At 40.5% G+C, this 19,809-nt stretch overlaps 1 protein-coding gene across 2 annotated transcripts in view; it reads left to right on the top strand.

The window, feature by feature from the left end:
- FHIP1A (FHF complex subunit HOOK interacting protein 1A) overlaps positions 1-19,809 on the top strand; it is an 81,280-nt gene that overhangs the window by 5,305 nt on the left and 56,166 nt on the right. Inside the window, exon 2 of one of the 2 annotated variants that reach the window (XM_081960020.1) lies at positions 4,931-5,052. The exons of the other annotated variant lie outside the window; for it this stretch is intronic. The gene's annotated coding sequence lies outside the window, so the exon portion shown is untranslated. The remainder of the gene's footprint in view (positions 1-4,930; positions 5,053-19,809) is intronic. 2 annotated transcript variants of the gene reach the window in all.

The raw sequence follows: 19,809 nt of genomic DNA, 5'->3' as shown, positions 1-19,809 counted from the left end.
GAAACTAATGCCTTAGATAAATCTGAACACAAATCCAAACTCTGGCTTAGACATGTTGATGACACTTTCGTGATTTGGCCACACGGGAAAGAAAAACTGGACAACTTCCTCACACATCTCAACAGCCTACACCCCAAAATACAATTCACTATGGAAATAGAAGCAAACAAACAACTTCCCTTTCTGGATGTCCTAATCTACAAAAAACCCAATGGCTCCCTAGGACACACCATCTACCGGGAAAAAACACACACCAACCGCTACTTAAATGCACAATCCTATCACCACCCTGCACAGATCAACTCTGTAGCCAAGACCCTCATCTCCAGAACTAAATGCCTAGCCGAACAAAGACCACCTGAAAATTGAATTACACACACTCACAAACGTATTAATCTCTAACGGATTCCAAAGAAAAACAATTACCAGCCTAATCCAAAGGGAGACTCCCCCCAAAAACCGAGACACAGAACAGGACAACAGCAACGCCCTCCTCCCTTACATCAAAGGCGCCACAGATAAAATCAGCAAAATTCTTCACAAACACAATATCAAGACAGCCTTCAACACTGACCAAAAAATAGCCAACATCTTAAGAAACCCCAAAGACAAAATCCAGCTAGAAAACCAATGAGTCTACGAAATACCATGCAAAATCTGCCCTGCAACATACATAGGACAAACGAACAGGAGAATAAATGCACGCATCACAGAACACAAGAACGCAGTAAGAAAAAAAGAAAAAACTTCCTCCCTTTTCCAGCACCTTAAAGCTACAGGACATGAAATTAATTTTGAAGGAACCAGGTTAATCTCCAAAACTGAAGACTTCAACAAGAGAATAATTATGGAAGCTATCGAAATAGAGAAACACCCCCAGAACATGAATAAATGTGATGATACCTCCCGCCTACCAGACATCTGGAAACCAGCCCTAGTCCACAAACGAGCCCCACCCACCACTCAGGCCGATACAACACAAAACAACAACGGACACACAGCCAGCACCAATCTACCAATCATGATACAACCACATAACCAATCATTCCACTTACTGAAACAAAGCCAGCACTCCACACACCCCCACCAAGATTTATAGAAAGATGGCAGCTCCGACCACACTTTAAGCCCAAAACCCAGCCTGAAGATGGTGAGTGAGACCTGCCGAAACGTTGCCAAGACAATCTCAATCTTACACGGGAAAAGACCTGAATACAATAAGACCAGCATACCTACACCTGTGAAAATCTATGAAAACATAAATATGTGTGTGTCTGTGTGTATGTTTATGTGTATATATAATATATGTAATATATGTAATATGTATGTATGCTTGCTTGCTTGCTTGCTTGTTTGTTTTTGGTCGTATAACTTGTTAGCTCCCCAGAGTTACTTGATCAATATGATCAGCCACATTAATTTTCAGAATAGAAAAGTGCTAGATAGAAGTAAAATTCCAGGATAAATTGAGCACAAATATAGTCTGATTCTTGTCATGATATGAAGTATAAACAGGTGAGTTAAGATAGTTCAACCTCTGTTCTATTTACATTTTTTATAATTAGGCCAGTGCTGTTGGGAATACTACTGCATCTACTTACTGGGCCTAAACAACAGTGTTTTATTATCCATAGCTACAAAACATTTAAAATACTTCGTTGCTAGCCATCTGTTTTTTTTTAATGGATTTCTGATGTAACACTGGAGAGTTTTTCACAGAAGCATTTTTATAACAAAATAGGACAAAATGGTACCTGAGATTTGACTCCCAATATTTATATCCGATATTTATATGCTTGGTGCAATGGAGCAGAAAGGTAATTTTAGGCAATATTAGTTGTAAACAAATAGTCCTCCAACATATGACCATCATTGAACCCAAAATTGCTTTTGGTAAGCAAAACAATAAATGAGTTTTGCCCCATTTTATGACCTTTCTTGCCACAGTTAAATGAATTGCTGCAGTTGTTACCTTAGTACAGGGGTGTCCAAACTTGGCAACTTTAAGACTTGTGGACTTCAACTCCCAGAATTCCCCAGCCAGCTCTGCTGGCTGGGGAATTCTGGGAGTTGAAGTCCACAAGTCTTAAAGTTGCCAAGTTTGGACACCCCTGCCTTAGTAACATGATTGTTAAGTGAATCTGGCTTCCCCATTGAGTTTGCTTGTCAGAAGGTCACAAAAGGTGAGCACATGAAGCTGGGACACTGCAACTGTCATAATACATGCCAGTTGCCAAGCATCTGAATTTGATCATGTGACCATGATGGGGATTCATGCTAGAGCAATGTGAAAAATAGCAATAGCATTTAGAATTACATACCGCTTCACAGCCCTCTCTAAGCAATTTTACAGAGCCAGCATATTGCCCCCCAACAATCTGGGTCCTCAGTTTACAGACTTCTAAAGGATGGAAGGCTGAGTCAACCTTGAGCCTGTTGAGATTCGAACTTCAAATTGCAGGCAGCCAGCAATCAGCAGAAGTAGCCTGCAATACTACATTCTAACCACTGCACCACCGCATCTCTTATGGTCATAAATTACTCTTTTTCGTGGTGTTATAATGTCAAACGATCAGTAAACAAGTGGTTGGAAGTAGAGGACCACCTGCATTTTGGTCTCATAGGATCATAGGCCATAATGTGATTGGTTTTATTTTAAACTATGTTTGTGAAACTGACTTCTTCAATAAAATTATGTATAGCAAAATTCTGTCATATTGGAAAGCTAGCTATTCCCATCTATTTTTTTTTCATATTTGTTTCATACCTCCTGACAGATTTATTTATTTATTACAGTTTTATTTCATCTTTATTACCTTATAGTGAACATATGTAATACTCCTTCCTATTTTTCTCACAGCAATAATCCTATGAGGTAGGTTTGGCTGAAAGAGTGTGATTGGTCCAATGTCATCCAGCCAGCTTTTATGTCTAAAGTGGGCTAGAACTCACAGTCTCCTGGTTTATAGGCCAGTACCTTAACCACTGTACAAAACTGCCTCTCACCAAACATATATAAATATGGTCACATATGCTGATTGAGTTATTAGGAATGTTAAGAGATATGATCGTTGTCTTATGTGTCAATGCTACAGATGATTTCTAGATAAATGTATTTTAGTCGTTGGTATCGGACTGGATAAAGCAGGACAACTGCTAATTCATTCTTTCTTCTGGATGGCTGTCCTTTAAGGAGACCAGACTAGGAAAACATGTAGGTCTTATGGTACTACTTTTATTGGAAAGCTATAGTAACAGAATGTTGCAAGTTTGAATGAGCTTTTTCCTTCCCTAGTTGAGTGTCAACCTTGCCAATTAACCAGACAAGAAATATGACCAGATGGACTAATACTACATTACAGGTAGTCCATAATTGTGGTTTTAAGTTAAGGACTATCTATTTGTATACAGGTATGATCAGTAGGGAAGGTGGAATACAATACTTGGAAAAAGCTGAGATATACTGTAGCTTCCATCATGATCAGTTGGTCATGCTTCTTGAAAGTAATGGGAGTTATATGAGCTACGGTGGTGCAATGGTTAGAACGCAGTACTGCAGGCTACTTCTGCGGACTGCCGGCTGCCTGCAACTTGGCAGTTCAAATCTCACCAGGCTCAAGATTGACTCAGCCTGCCATCATCTGAGGTGGGTAAAATGAAGGCCCAGATTGTTGGGGACAGTAGGCGGACTACTACTGAGAAGAGGTATTCTACTTAATGTAATTTCCAATGAGTGCATCAAAAGCTGTGATTCCAAATGTTCACAGTTTTCTGGATGAAAATGTTGATGTTAAAAGTAAATACAGAAGTTACATTTCTTTTTATATGGGTGCTAAATTAATAATTTGCAGTGATATTAAAGTAAAATATTTCACAGAAGGTGATAAAACATAGCTACATAATGTGGAGTGCATTACTCTGCCATTTGCCCTCAAGGTACTTAACCTTTCACAGTGGATTACTACTTTTTCATCTCCATATCTGTGTTGCTTCCTTTGATAGCTGTTATTATTAACCTATTTGGCTTGAAGACAGAAATCTTTAAATTAAAAGGGAAATGGTGGATCATTTAACAAAATTAAGCTTGGATATCTAATGTGCTAAATTAAAATGACCATCTGATATTGTAGTTATGGAATTTTTTATATATTTAAAATATGTATTTAATATATATTTAATATATAATTCTTCCTGGTTTAGATTTAAAGGAACAAAAAGTTTGTCTATGTTAAATTTCTGGAACTGGTGTCAGAGACACCAGCAAAATAATACTTTGTTGTGTATATTCTATGTATAAAATTTTAATTTGTGTTCTTAGGGGGCACTTTAGAGTGTATGAAACTACCCAAAGTCTTATGCTGTAACCAGATTAGTAGATTGCACTGGAAAGAATTAGTTTTCATTGGATTGTATTAATAAGGATAAGAACATAACTGTCAAAAAAGTTAACATGCAATTGAAAGTGCATTAAGCATTGTATTATATTTCTAAAGAACAATAGCTTATATAATTCTAATTATAACATACACAGTCATTTACGGTACCAGGGTACAATATCATTAATAAAGTAATGACACTATATCCCCACTTTGAACAATAGTATAGGTGGGATGCTGTCAATTAGCTGTTCAGGTACTAGAGACTGTGAGACGGGTTGAGGGAGAACAGACTAAAGCTGAACCTAATAAGATGAATTACTGTTTATACGCTAAGATTCGCTGTTAACTCCGGGTTATTTCTGAGAGGCCAGGCACTTTGATCTGGGGCGTCCTCTTGGACTCATAGCATAGCTCCTCCTCAAATAGCAGAAGGAAGCCAAGGCCAAAGAGAACTTTGCTTGACTTCACCTGGTCCAGCTGGTATGGGAAGACTTAGCTATAGTGATTCATGCCCTCATTATATGTTTGGATTACTGTGACCTACTTTACAGGTGACTGCCCTTGAAGAATATTTGGGAATTACAACTGGTTCCAGAATATGACTCGCTTACTTACAATTTCCTGACATTGGAAGCATTTAACACCAATTATGTGGACCCTGCATTGATGACTGGTAAGTTTACTTATCCTTGTAAGCTGCCTGGAGTAACAGAGAGTGAGTTGGGCGTCCATATAAATTTTCTTAAATAAATAAAATGCTAGTAAAATGATTTGTAAAGCTCTTCTTGGATTGGCTCTTGGATAGGACTGTAGGACTGCCTTCTTTCAATTACATCAGCCCTATTTACCAAATACTATAATAATAATAATAATAATAATAATAATAATAATTTTTATTTGATTAGCCGCAACCCTCTCCCGAAGGGCTCGGGGCGGCGTACAATCAAAACAAATAAAAATACACATAAGACAAACATATATACAAAAAGAACAGAGACATATACATATGTGCATGGAGGAGAGTTGACTTATAAGTGAAAGGCAATTAAAAACACAATTTAAAATCCCCTTAAATAAAATTACTAAATTAAAAAACCCATCAGGAGCGATACGAAGTTATGGTTGAGCCAGGCCAGCTATTTGGAAAAGGTGGGTCTTGAGCTTGACACGGAAGGAGCGGAGGTCAGTAGTGGTCCTAATATCCGGGGGGAGGTCATTCCACAGGGCTGGGCCCGCCACAGAGAAGGCTCTGCTCCTAGGCGCCGCCCCATGGCACTGTCTGGTGGACGGCACCTGGAGAAGTCCCTCTCTGTGCGAGCGGATGGGTCGTAGGGATGTATGGGGCAGAATACGATCCCGCAGGTAACTAGGTCCTGAGCCATGGAGCGCTTTAAAGATCGTAATCAAGACCTTGAAACGCACTCGATAGACCACAGGAAGCCAGTGCAGCTCGCGCAGGAGAGGTGTCACATGGGAGTACTTGGTACTCCCCATAATCACCCGCGCGGCCGCATTCTGGACCAACTGCAGTCTCCGAGTGCATTTCAAGGGAAGCCCCATGTAGAGAGCGTTACAGTAGTCCAGGCGAGACGTCACCAGCGCATGGGTGACTGTGCGTAGGGCGTCCCGGTCCAATAGGGGGCGCAATTGGAGCACCAGACGAACCTGGTGGAACGCCCCCCTGGCCACGGCTGTCACATGTTCATCCATGGACAGCCGGGCATCCAGGAGGACGCCCAAATTGCGCGCCCGCTCCACGGGGGCGAGTTGAATGCCCCCAATGGCCAGAGATGGAATTATCTGGTTGAACCGGGGAGCCGGAACCCACAGCCACTCCGTCTTGGAAGGGTTGAGCCTGAGTCGGTTGTCATCCATCCAGATCCGTACGGCTTCCACACACCGGGACATCACTTCGACGGCCTCGTTGGGGTGGTTCGGGGTGGAAATGTACAGCTGAGTATCATCAGCGTACAGATGATATCCCACCCCGAAACCACGGATGATCTCACCCAGCGGCTTCATGTATGTGTTGAACAGGAGTGGCGAGAGGACCGACCCCTGTGGCACCCCACAAGTAAGGGGGCATAGGGTCGACCTCTGCTCCCCTGCCAACACACGTTGCGTCCGGCCAGAGAGGTAGGAGCCGAACCACCGTAAAACGGTGCCCCGGACCCCAACCCCTCCAGTCGGCGCAACAGGATACCATGGTCGATGGTATCAAAAGCTGCCGAGAGGTCTAATAGGACCAGGATAGAGGAACAGCCCCTATCTCTGGCCCTCCAGAGATCATCTACCAACGCGACCAAGGCCGTCTCTGTGCTGTGCCCAGGGCGAAAGCCGGACTGGCGCGGGTCTAGATAATCATTCTCCTCCAGATGTCGTGGAAACTGAGAAGCCACCACACTCTCTACAACCTTCGCCAAAAAGGGAAGGTTGGAGACAGGACGATAATTGGCCAGCTCCGTAGGGTCCAGGGAAGGCTTCTTGAGCAAGGGTCTCACCACCGCCTCTTTCAAGGCGGCCGGGAGAGACCCCTCACCCAACGAAGCGTTCACTAGGCCCAGGAGCCAGTCGCGTGTAACCTCCCAGGATGCCAGTACAAGCCAGGACGGACACGGGTCCAGTAAACATGTGGTGGGTCGCAGACGTCCACGCAATCTGTCCAAATCCTCGATGACAACCAAGTCAAACTCCTCCCAAAAAGGTTTCTCAAGACTCGCCACTGGCGTCTCGACTGGGCCACTGAAGAGGACCCAATCCTTCCGGATTTGAGCGACTTTATCCTGCAGATATTTCCCAAACTCCTCTGCCCTACCCTGTAGAGGGGCCTCCCGCGGCCTCTGAAACAGAAGGGAGCGGGACACCCGAAACAGGGCGGCAGGGCGGTTCTCTGCAGATGCAATGAGAGCGGCACAATATTGACGTTTGGCCGTTCTCAATGCCACTAGGTACGTCCTTAAATGGGCTCGTACCTGTGCTCGGTCAAATTCGGATCGGGAGGATCTCCAACGACTCTCTAGGCATCTCTTGCGGCGCTTCATCGCCCTTACCTCCTCGGTAAACCAAGGAGCCAGGGTGGATCGTTGCCGCCGGAGAGGCCGCAAAGACGCCACCTGGTTCAAGGCCCCGGTAGTCGCATTATTCCACGCGGCCACCAGGTCCTCTACCCGAGGGCGGGTCAGGGCTGCAGGAGGTGGCCCAATCTCTGTCTGGAACCTGTCTGGTTCCATCAAGCGCCTGGGGCGGAACCATCTAGTGTTTTCCGGTTCCGCCTCCCCGCAGCGAGGGGTAGCACCAGGGAAGTCAAGTCGGAGGAGTGAGTGATCTGACCATGACAGAGGAGTGATGGTTAAATTCACTCCTCCCAGATCACTCAACCACTGGCGAGAGACAAAAACAAGGTCCAAGGTGTGACCTCCCTCGTGTGTCGGGCCTTGAATCATTTGAGTCAGGTCCATGGCTATCATGGAAGCCATGAACTCCCGAACCCCCTCTGATGCTTCTCCCACCGACGGCAGGTTAAAATCCCCCATCACTAGAAGTTTGGGGGTCTCAACCGCCACCGATGAGATCAGCTCGAGGAGCTCAGGCAGGGTCGCTGATGTATGGCGGGGAGCCAGGTATACTATCAGCAGGCCCAACTGCCTCCCAGGGCCCCATTTCACAACAAGGGATTCACATCTGGACGTCTGTGGCACAGTGGACTCCCTCGGCTCTAAGTCCTCCCGGATAATCACTGCTACCCCACCGCCCCTTCCCCGGGCCCGGGGCTGGTGAAATGCTTGGTAACCTGGTGGGCACATTTCCACGAGGGGTAACCCTCCCTCGTGGCCCAACCAGGTTTCCGTTATTCCCGCGAGGTCCGGCTCCCCCTCCAAAATTAGATCATGAATGAGGGGGGCCTTATTGACAACGGACCTCGCATTGCATAACAACAGCCTCAGGCCCTGGGCCTGCAGATCCTGACCACCTAGAATGCGGGGGTTGGTACAAGCGACCGGGTGTAACCAGCACCCATGGTCTCCCAACCGACTGCGAGTTGTTAATCTGTCCTCGTATCTGCCCCTCCCTACGACTGTTGGAATGAAGAAGCCCTGTATAGGAATGATATCCTCTCCCCCCTCCTCCTCTCTGCTCCTTCTGCTCAAGACCCCACCTGGTGACCTGGCTCTGTCATCGCTCCTGATCTGACCCACCCACCCCTCAACCCCTAAACCCCTAAAAGAATTTAAAAAACATTTAACTAAAAAACCCCTAAGTCTCCGCTTCCTCCACCTCTCGGGATTAATGAATCCGTCATCAAGGTGGGCCCTTGAAAGGGTGGAGGGCCACACCTGCGAGAGGGGGCACTCCCGCAGTAGGATTAGGTCTAGCCTAGAGTACATATGCTGTTAAAAATTCATCAGGGCCTAGGCTCTGTGCTGCAGATGGTGTGGTCAATACGCCATAGTCCAATAAAATTGAAAAAGCCGGGTTCCGGTGCAAAGAGAATCATCCAGTCCAAGATGAGGGGGGGTAGTGATGATAATAAGCTGGTCAGGTGCCGGTCAGTAAGTGGGGGCTAGTGGGTGGTCAATGGTGGATGGCAAGGGGTAGATGGATTTTTGCTTGATAATGGGCAGGGGCAGATGGTCAGTCAGATGAAGATAGGGAGGTAAAAAACCTCCAGGGCGCGCACGGATGAAAAATAGGGGCAGGTTTTAGTCCAAAAGCCAGCAGGGGGGGGGGGGGTAAACGGAACAGTCAAGGAGGTGGCTGGCAGGAGGTAAAAAACTCCCCTGCCAAGTCTGATGTTAAACCTCCTGCCAGTTCCCAACAAGCCTGCCAGTTCCCAGCAAGCCTCCCCCCCGGCCTCCAAGCAGCCTCCTGGAACGCAGCCCTTCTCCTACCAGGCCTTCGGCATTTAGGTCTTGCCTAGGCCTGCATCCAAGTTCTAAGCACTCCAGCCAAACCATTACAAGCCCCAACGCCGCTCCTACCGGCCTCCAGTCCTTCCTGCTCCAGTCCCTGGCTTGCTCCAAGCCACAAGCCTCCAAAAACGACCACAGCACGCCCCCGCACGCTCCAGGCGCCGTTTCTTTGCCTTTCACCATTCTTCCGAGCTCCTCCAAACCTCTCCGCTCCCAGAACGGCGAACTCAACTCCTCCGGTCTCAAAAACGGCGTTTCTGGGCGGCATCTCTCATCGGCAGCTCACCGGTCCACTCTCCGAGCTATTTCCAGGTCTTCAAGCCACCCTGGGAGACCCCCTTGGGTCATAAAAAGACCCAGGGTGGCTGTTTATTGGACACCTGGCCCCCATGATGTAAAAAGGGGGCCGGCAGCACTCCTGCTCCCTTAAAAGAGCTCGTGGATCTAAGGAGCTCTCAGGCAGACCACCATTGCTCCAGGAAGCTCCTCCTCCTCATCTCTAAGGAAGAAGTACTAGTGATTCCATGCTTCGACAAGTGAGGGGTGCTGAAACTAAATTCTCTACAGTAGTGTTGGCTTCTCAGTGTCAGGACTCTGATTTAATTCTGCATGATATTTGGAACGCTGACACTCAGTGGAGATCAGACTCACATTCCTTACTATCCTGTAGGAAACTACTAGACAACCTGTGATCTGTTCCTCATTGTTTTAGAGACATTTCCTTACTGAAACAGAGAAACAGAATTATCAGAGGTGCGCGAACAAGTCAGTGGTAGTGTGACTGACTTCTGTTTTCCTATTGGCTTGCCTATTGAATTTACTTACGGAAAGCTTGCAATAAGTATGGGAGATCCTCCCTCCCTTCCTTGCTTCCCTCCCTCCCTCCCTTGTAGCAGGCAGGTAGATCACACCTGGAGCTTTGATCTTCAGAATCACCTAGTAAATTTTTTCCGTCAATCACAGTTGGTAATTATACATTCTTTATTCTCTACCAGTTTCAACTTACTGTACTTAGACCATGTTGTTGCTATGCATTGAACACTGCCACTTGCACTGTTTTGCTTTAATTATATATCTAAATTTATTGTTATTTTTGAACTATGGCTGTTACTGTGTGTATTATTTTATTCCTTTTTTTATACCGCCTTTATTACTTTTAAGTAACTCACTTAACTTACGTACTTAACACTTCTTTATCCTCCTATTTTTCCCATAACAATAACCCTGTGACTATTGGGTTGGGCTGAGAGAAAATGGTTGGGCCTAAGGCGAGACTAGAACTCACAGTTGTCTAGGCTAGCATCTTAACCACTACAGCAAACTGGTTCTTAATTAAGCACAAAGTTGTATTCAGTTCCTCCCTTCCCATCAAAATTGAATTTGAAGTTTGTGATATGTTTTGTACTATTAAAATAAGCAGAAACTATTAGATAGATAGATAGATAGATAGATAGATAGATAGATAGATAGATAGATAGGTAGGTAGGTAGGTAGGTAGGTAGGTAGGTAGGTAGGTAGGTAGGTAGGTAGGTAAGTAGATAGATGATAGATAGATAGATAGATAGATAGATAGATAGATAGATAGATGATAGATAGATAGATAGATAGATAGATAGATAGATAGATAGATAGATGATAGATACACTATATTGCCAAAAGTATTCGCTCACAACTGAGTCTGATTATGTGGATGGGTGAGCGAATACTTTTGGCAATATAGTGTAGATAGATAGATTTTTTAAAAAACTGTATTTTTTTCCCCTTATAGGAATTGATATTACTGTAGGTGAATGCAAAACTTACTAAACTGTATTTATAACACAGAAGTTCTGAGCCTAAATTGTATACTAGCTTATGGAAAAATAGTTTTCTTAATTTGCTTCTAAACAAAATGAAAAGGCTATTGGCAAAATGAGGCAACCACTTTCAGCCCTACAAAGTGGACTATACTAAGAAACAATGTCAAAGTTATAGTAGCAGAATAGTAACAAGTCTGAATGTGCGCCCCCCTCCCTTTGTCTTCATGTGAACTAGGGTGGGGCTTGATGAGACATTTTGATTTCTCAAGCTGTTTCTTCATTGGCTCAAACGCCATTGCCTTGGTAGTGGCTGGTCCTTCTTGCTCATGATCTCTGTAGTCATACACAAGGTTGCATAGCATGCATTTCTAGCAACTTGTTTTGAGATTTTACTCTCTAGCAAAGTCGTTCTTGTTTTATGATATGATGTGCAAATGTAGCTCTAACTATTCCTACATTTTCCATTAAAATATTATGCTGTTACTCATCTTTACTGAGATAAATCAAAAAGTTATCGATTATTTTTACATTTTCTATGAATTCACATCTTGTGCTAATTAGCTATGGTTTATAGACAAACCAAAATTTAGCTATGGTTTATCAACAAGCCATCACTCTTATATATAATCAGTAAATGTTATATTGTGTAATGCTTTGTATGTAAACCATATCTTACCTATTCTAACTACAGTTTTTATTGATTTTTCAAGGCAACGATAAACTGATTTCACAGCACATACAGCATGACTGCTGCTGTTTTAGGAATACAGCTTAATTGAAACTTGATTACAATTATGCATAAGAAAGGAAAGAAAAGCGTTGTTATCTTCTTCCAAAGAGAAATGAACAGCGTTTTAAATGAGTCATTCTGATCTGGTAAAAAATGTCAAAAAGCAGAAATCACTGCAAATTGATGTGCTGTCACATGGGAGCATTTGGTTAATAGTTCCCAATTGTAGCAACGAATGAGACACTAAAAAGCCCATAAATCATTTTAAAGACAATTCAGCAGCAAATGCAGAAGTGCAATACTGCTAAATATAGGAGTGGTTTAGAAAAAGGCTGCAATATTACATATTTATCATATGATGATGGAGCAGAGAGATATGTTGCCTGAGATTTAGTTTAAAATATTACCTACAGCCTTTTCTTATGATATTGTGTTGGTGAAATTTGCTTTCCCCCTTTCTTTCTCAGCCCTAAGTTTTAAGATAATTGTCTTATTCTGCTTTTTATCATTGTATTTATTAGGTATGCATAATTTAAGAAATATGTAAATGCTAACAATTTTATTGATGGATACTTTACAAAAAGGGATGCGGTGGCTCAGTGGCTAAGATGCTGAACGTGTCGATCAGAAGGTTGGCAGTTCGAATCCCTAGCACTGTGTAACAGAGTGAGTTCCCGTTACTTGTCCCAGCTTCTGCCAACCTAGCAGTTTGAAAGCACATAAAAAATGCAAGTAGAAAAATAGAAACCACCTTTGGTGGGAAGGTAACAGCATTCCATGCATCTTCAGTGTTTAGTCATGCTGGCTACATGACCATGGAGATGTCTTTGGGCAGCGCTGGCTCTTTGGCTTAGAAACAGAGATGAGCACCACTCCTAGAGCCAGAAACAGCTAGCACACATGTACGGGCGAACCTTTACCGTTAGATATCAGAAACAGTACTAATGGTTTTCACCAAGGTCCTCTGTTCTGGCGGGAACAGAGATTCAATCTGATTGGTCGAAGGGTCTGACAGCTCCCTATAAAAGGGCTGCGGTCAGACTGAACCTTCGCTGGATTGTACATAGTTGACTTGTACTAATAAAGAGCTGTTCGTTACTCTGAAGCCTGAGTGTGCCTTCATTCACCCGATCTAACATTTACCTTTTATACAAAATTATTAACTATAAATATTGTATTTTATTTCTAAGGATAGAATTATTTTCTAGGATTCTTCTTTCAGGTCTTCATTAAAACATTTGTTGCACTTTGGATGTTACTGCTCATATTTTTAAAGTACTATCTCAGTGATAGTTATATAGATGCCATCAAAAATTGGCATGGTTCATAGTTATACAATTCTACACATGATAGTTCAGTATACACGTATGCTACCCTGATAGCATAGAATTTCATATTTTGTTTTCAAAAAGCTAAGCAGTTTGGTGAGATTTAAACCATCTGTACACTAGATTAAATTGCTCAAGGCTTATGGGAATATTTGCAGATGGGCTATAAGAACTAACCAGAACAGATTATTCTGTAGCATATTTTTTATTATATAAATAAATTTGTTATTGAAGTCTTTATATGATAATTTTTGAGATTTTATTCTTCAACTAGAATTCTTGCTTGATGTTTGTATTGTAGTTTTCATTATTTAGCATGAAGGACATCAGTAATTGTAAATTATTATCTGAAAATAATCATTGATGCATACAGGTTACCATGGGCAAATAATAATGCATACATCTTTCTTCTTTTCCTTTTAACTTTACCATAAAAGTCCTTTCTTAACCATAATAATACCGAAGTAATAAAGCTTTTATGACCATGACATGAACTAAAGTGACACATGTCTATGACATGAATTAGAATTGCATCCTAAGAGGAGGAATGCCTTCTCTGTCATGGTGTCTGCTATGAGCCTCTCTCCAAAATACAGAAGCCCTGATCTTGCCTCCTTCTCAGAAGATGAAGGGTTGGCTTCCCCTCACCCCCAAGACTTGGGGCCATGATATTAATGGTGCTCTGGTGTGAGTGTGGATGTGTCTGGAAACAGTATGTCAGCATAGAGATTTAGGTGTCTTAATCTGAATTCTTTTAATTGTTTGTACATTTGGATTCTGTTTTTATATTTGCCTTGTGCCCACAGCCCCTCTGATAGAAGGTGACTATATACATTTTAAAAGAATAAATAGAAATGAAAATCATCATACAAAAATGTAGGGAGCAAGCTTTATGTCACAATAGGTATTTAGTCACCCACCTCTTGTCCTCCATGGACAACTATGATTAGTATGCAGTTTAAGTATATTAGTTTGCATATGAACTCCAATATATAGATGAATGTGGTATTTTATTATACAGATGCTCATTTTCAAACAAGGAAAAAAAAGGAGAACCGTTCTTGCGAAAAGCTGAGCTGTTCCTGTGTTGTTCTGACATGGATTGACTAACCAAAATTCGCAGATTACTCTCTTACTTTTTACTCATTGATTACAAATGAAGCTTTTTAGGAAATATTATTTGTTAGGCTAGAATTTGTATTTTTTAAAAAAAAGTATTTTCATGCTTGTTGGTTAAATGTAAAATGTCCTTTTAAATGTGAAGAAATGAGCGATGCCTAAAGAAAATTCATGTTCAAATTACAGTGGTATATAGATCAGGAGGCACCAAATTATGTGTAGCGTTTTGAGATTTCCAACTTCATGAGAATAGATTTAATAAAAAGAGAGGTGAATAGGGTGAACACTGGCAGAATTGAAATCAGAATATAAGCATGAAATCAGGCTGTGTTAGCTTTTGTTCATGTTTCTTCTTCATTTTTATTTGAAGCACACAGATTCTTTCTCTGCAGGAAAAAAAAAGTAAAGGAAACATATTGTTTATATTACTGAGGCTTGAGATTTATTTTGCCTTACAAATCAAAGTACAAATTAAAAACAAACAAATTCTTAATAGTAGACAAATTGGCTGGTTGGATGGGAAGAAGTAGGTAAAGTCTTACATTCTAATAATAGATAGCAATCTTCCTTCAATAATAGAATTTCAGTCTTGGACAGATAAATAAAGTATTTTCAGGTTATTGGGAAATATTACAAACTATGCTGACAGATAAAAAAAGTTCTAATGCAATACCCTTTATATTCCACAAGATAAGTAGGTTGAGGTGCAAAATGTAATTTTGATTAGAGAAATACTTACCTTTTGATTTGGATTCTACTACCATTTTAACATATGTTTGTAATGATAGAGTGTAAAGAACATGAAGAAATTATTGCTGAGAAAATAGTCTAAAATACTAATTCTTTTATATATGTTACCAGCTTTGTAGTCAAGATGGCTTATTAAGTAACTAAGGACTCTTGGTTTTTGCATTTTTCTGCATAAAAGTGATCTTTATTCTATGAGAGGTTTGATATTAAATTTGTATGGCTATAAATCTTACAAAACAGCTGAACAAAGATTAAGTAGCAATCTTTGTGGCACAGGATGATGCCTTTGAGTTAAAGTTCCTGGTGACTTCTCAGACAGGCTCATGCAGTTTGCTTAATAACTGCAAAAACAACTTCCCCTCTATGACTTTATTATCCAGTTTTGGGCTGACAGATAGCGACTGACCCAAAGTTACCCAACTATCTTCCATGTCTAAGGGAGGACTAGAATCCAAGTTTCCTTTCTCCTAATCCAGCATGTTAACCACTAGCTCACACGATCTAACATAAGGATTAATAAAGAATAAGGAGGAATATAGGAAGTTGTTTTCAATGTTGCAGTTTAAAAAATTCCAAGTTTTGTTCTAGATATAATGGTTGGAGCATTAGTATAGTAATGCATGTTGTAGAACAGGGGTGTCAAATGCAATTTCATTTGGGGCCTCTTCAGGGCTGTGGTTGACCTTGGGTGGGATAGGTGGGTGCGTGGCCAACTGGGTAACTGTGGCCAACTGGGTGGGTGTGGCCAGCTTGGTACCACTCCCCAAACAGATGTCATGTTTCCTCTTTGCTTTGCGTAGACCGGGCCAAAGCTATGCTGGCCTGATCTTTCCTCTTCACACTGGGTACACTGGGCTGAAGCCACGCTGGCCTGATCTTTCGTCTTTGCACTGGGTAGACTGAATCCGGCCCGCAGACCTTGAGTTTGACACTGTTGTAGAATAACAATTGGGCTCTTGCTTAAGAATAGAAAAATGTAGTTGGATAGGAAAACATTTGCGAGAAATTTGGGGAAAGAAATTTGGTTTCTTCAAATGAAAAACTTGTATATAGATACTTATGTTGTTCAGAATGAATGTAGACTGATGGGTAGAAAACAAAATATGAATTATGTATGGCCCAAGCATTAACAAAAGGTATTAGCAAATAAATTAATGTACCAAAAGAATTAATGGAAAATGAAAGTAATGAAAAAGGCTGGGTAAAGCACCTGGAACAAAATGAAAATTATTATATTGTGCAGTGTCACAGAAGTGTGTTAACTCTTAAGTTATAAAAATGGAAAATATGAAGATGGATGCTTGACAAAATGATGAAGAGAAAGAGGCTATGGATAAGGAAAAATCATTAAGAAAATGATACTGAAAGAAAAAAAAAGACAGATATGCTGTATAAAGTATATAGGGAGAAAAATGCAGAACAAAGTGCAAGTAATAGTTAATTAAAAGGAGTGGAAAACATGATTTCGATGGATATTAGAAAATGTTACAGAAATGGAGAAAGAAGAGTAAAGCAGAAACTTCCAGCAAAGTAAAGATAAAGATGTGAAATGATTTTGAACAAGCTAAATGTAGGGTTTGCTGGGGGTAAGTTTAGAGATTTGCACTAACATGTCAAAGTAAGGTTGAAACATGTACTATGAAACTAAGAGTTTAAGAAAAATTATGAAAAGGAAATAATATATACTATGAGAATGTTGAAAAAAGTGGCTGAGCTGCAAATGATAATTGCATAACTGGAGAATTTTTAAAATATAGGTGTGGTTTGCATATAGTAGCACTGCGTAACTTGTTTAACAAATGCTGAATAAGGCACATGCGTAAGAATTGTTTCTCAGAGTTACAAGAATTCAAGCAGTTGTATAAAGCACAGATTCATAAATTCCCCAAACTAATATATGCATAGATTAGGGTTAAATGGAAAGGGATTTGTTTGTTGGGATGCTTATACCACTACTGCTCTCATTTGAATCAATATTGCTAAAGAAAATTCTTTAAGAGTCATGCTTGGGGAAAAAGCAAATTTTAATGCTGGTAAAGTTAATTCTCCCAGGGTTCCAAATATTTATTTTTTGGGGAAATGGATTAAAAATATTCCAAGTACATTTCTTATTTCAACTTTCCTGATTAGTATAAGAAATGGAAATGGAGAATGCCTGGTCAAACGATAATCTAGTTAGCTTTGAAAATGTGCAACTTCTGAGTCATTGTTCTAGTGTGTCTTTGTATCTTAATGGAAGTTTGGGTTTTCAAGAGTCCAGCCAGCCAGATAAATGTCCCCTGTATTCAGGCAAGTCTTTTGATCTTCTCGGTTTTGCTTTCCCATTTTTCATCAACTTTTAGTAGTATTTGGATATCATTTTATAACTTCCAGACCTTCCGGATATTTTTTTTTCCAGTGCATGTTTTCAGTTTAACCATAATGTGTATCTGCATAATTTGATTTCCTGGAGCTAAATTTCAAAATTGCTAAATTCTGCAGAATTGAAACTGTACAACATTTACCCTCTGAATTTTCTGTTAGAAAGAATGATCATAGGTTTTTAAAGCACTTGTTCTATTTTTGATGCGTGTTGGCAAAAACGCTGAATTTTTTTTGTAATTTTTAGAACTTCTGGTTAAGTACAGAAGGATTTACAAATCTTTCAATCTTTTAACATATTACTATTTTCTTCATCCTATCTCTATATGTTTTGCTTAGACTTATTGCTGCAATTATCACTGCAAATCCTTCCTCCCTATTTTAATAAATAACGATCAATCTAGATGACATGTGATTACTGTTTTCATTGCAGAGGGTTCTATTAATGAATGTGATCATTTACACAGTGTCACTGCAGTATTGGCATGCTGAATAATTTAGAAGACTGTGGCAGGTAGATAGCTGTGTACTGTCCTTGTTACTATGGCAATATATTTGCTTAATGCAAATATTAGTCATTATAACCATGTGTTTCTCTAGATCTGGGAAACGTATCAGTAAGGAAGCAGGATTCTGCCTAGAGCAGTTCATTTTCCATGCTTATATGGTGATTGGTCTGATCCTTGTGGGTTGGATTTAATATCCACAAAACACACAATTGGACTGTATTCAGAATACCAGAATAACAGATTTGGAAGGGACTGTGGAGGTCTTCTAATCCAACCCTCTGCTCAGGCAAGAAGCCCTGAACCATTTCAGACAAATGGTTGTCCAATCTCTTCTTAAAATCTTCCAGTGCTGGGTTACCTACAACTTTGATGCTTTTCATTCCCAGAAGCCACTTTGTCACAGCTGCACAAACTTCTATTTTCCCTAATCTTTTGATGCTTTTGTTTGTCATTAATTCTATTCATGGTAATCATTTTTGTGAGGTATTTTGTCAGACGATGGAAGGTACTCAGGATAGCATAAAATGTTATACAGTATATTTTTATAGCTATCATTTTTCTTCTTTTTTACAAAGGGCACTATTACAGGGTTGTTAACTAATGGTGTCTGAAATTGATTGGGATGTTTGTTACAAACCATCTTCTGAAGACTCTGCAGTCATGGATACTTAATTAAGGTAGGCTGTTGCTATTCAGACTGAACTTGCTGACCTCCATCCAGTTGTCTGGCTGGACTGTTCTTAGCTCTTCTAACAAGAACTCTTTTCGACTCAGATCTGCCCTAAGAAACATAGAAAGGAAATGTTTCGTGTTCTTGCCTAAAGCCCATAAATATACAACAAATGTTGTGTCTTTTCTGGAACATAAGATGTAGCAGTGTAATGATTCAATCTTACATGTAGTTTAAAAAAAATGAATTCCATTTTTAACCCAATGAAACCAAGTGTTTAGAAAAAAACAGTTTCTAACAAAACAACAACAACAACATTGTACAACAATCCCCCAAAAACAGAATTCAAAATAAAATCAACAGTTGCAGTCAGGTAGATCAATTAAAACAACAACTACCCTCTAGTGATATCAGGAAAGCCATTTTATTGTTTTCAGGTAGCAGAATTTTAAAAATCTATTCAACTTTATCTCTGTCTCATTTTATTTCGAAATCGGAGTGGTGGTGTTTGAATTTCTTTCTCAAACTTCCTTCCATCTCTCAACTGTGTAAACTCTTAGCCTAGCCCTTCCCTAACAGTTCTTGCATAGCTTCCCAAAGGTCAGCTATAAATTCCTTTATCGCGCACAGATTTATCACTGTTACTAATTCCTAGACCAATAGTATGTTTGTAAGGAAAAAAAAACCTGTCTAAAACAGAAGCAACAAAAATAATGCATTATTAAATCTTGAGCTGATCCTCATTTAATGACTGTCTCATTTAGACTGTTCATAATTACGATGGGGATGGAACTTTATGATCAGTCTTCAGAATTGCAATCTTGGAAGGTCATAAGGACAGTCATGGTTTTCCTTAGTAGCCACTTCATTTCATGTCCGGTCACAATTGACCACAAAACAAAGATTACATGTATTTCACCTCTGTCATTATATTTTAGATGTTAAAATGTATTTTAACCTTCTATATAGGGCAGTAATAAAATGCAGTAAAGAAACACCTCTCTCAGGTACATATTTTGTTCTGAAGCCTTGGCTTACACAATCATGAATTATTGGGAACTCAGCAATGTGCAGACAATTATGGTTTATAAAATATGGTTTTGGCTTAGTGATATAGCATGAATCAATGGGAATTTAATCATGGTTAAGCAAATAATATACAAATAGTTCTTGACTTACAACAGTTTATTTAGTGAACTGTTGAAGTTACAATGGCACTGAAGAAAGTGACATGACCATTTTTCACACTTATGA

The sequence above is a fragment of the Natrix helvetica genome (assembly GCF_964273705.1).
Source record: "Natrix helvetica genome assembly, chromosome: 7".
Taxonomy (NCBI): domain Eukaryota; kingdom Metazoa; phylum Chordata; class Lepidosauria; order Squamata; family Natricidae; genus Natrix; species Natrix helvetica.
The sequence above is the reverse complement of the archived record's forward strand: the minus strand, read 5'-3'. Positions and strand labels throughout refer to the sequence as shown.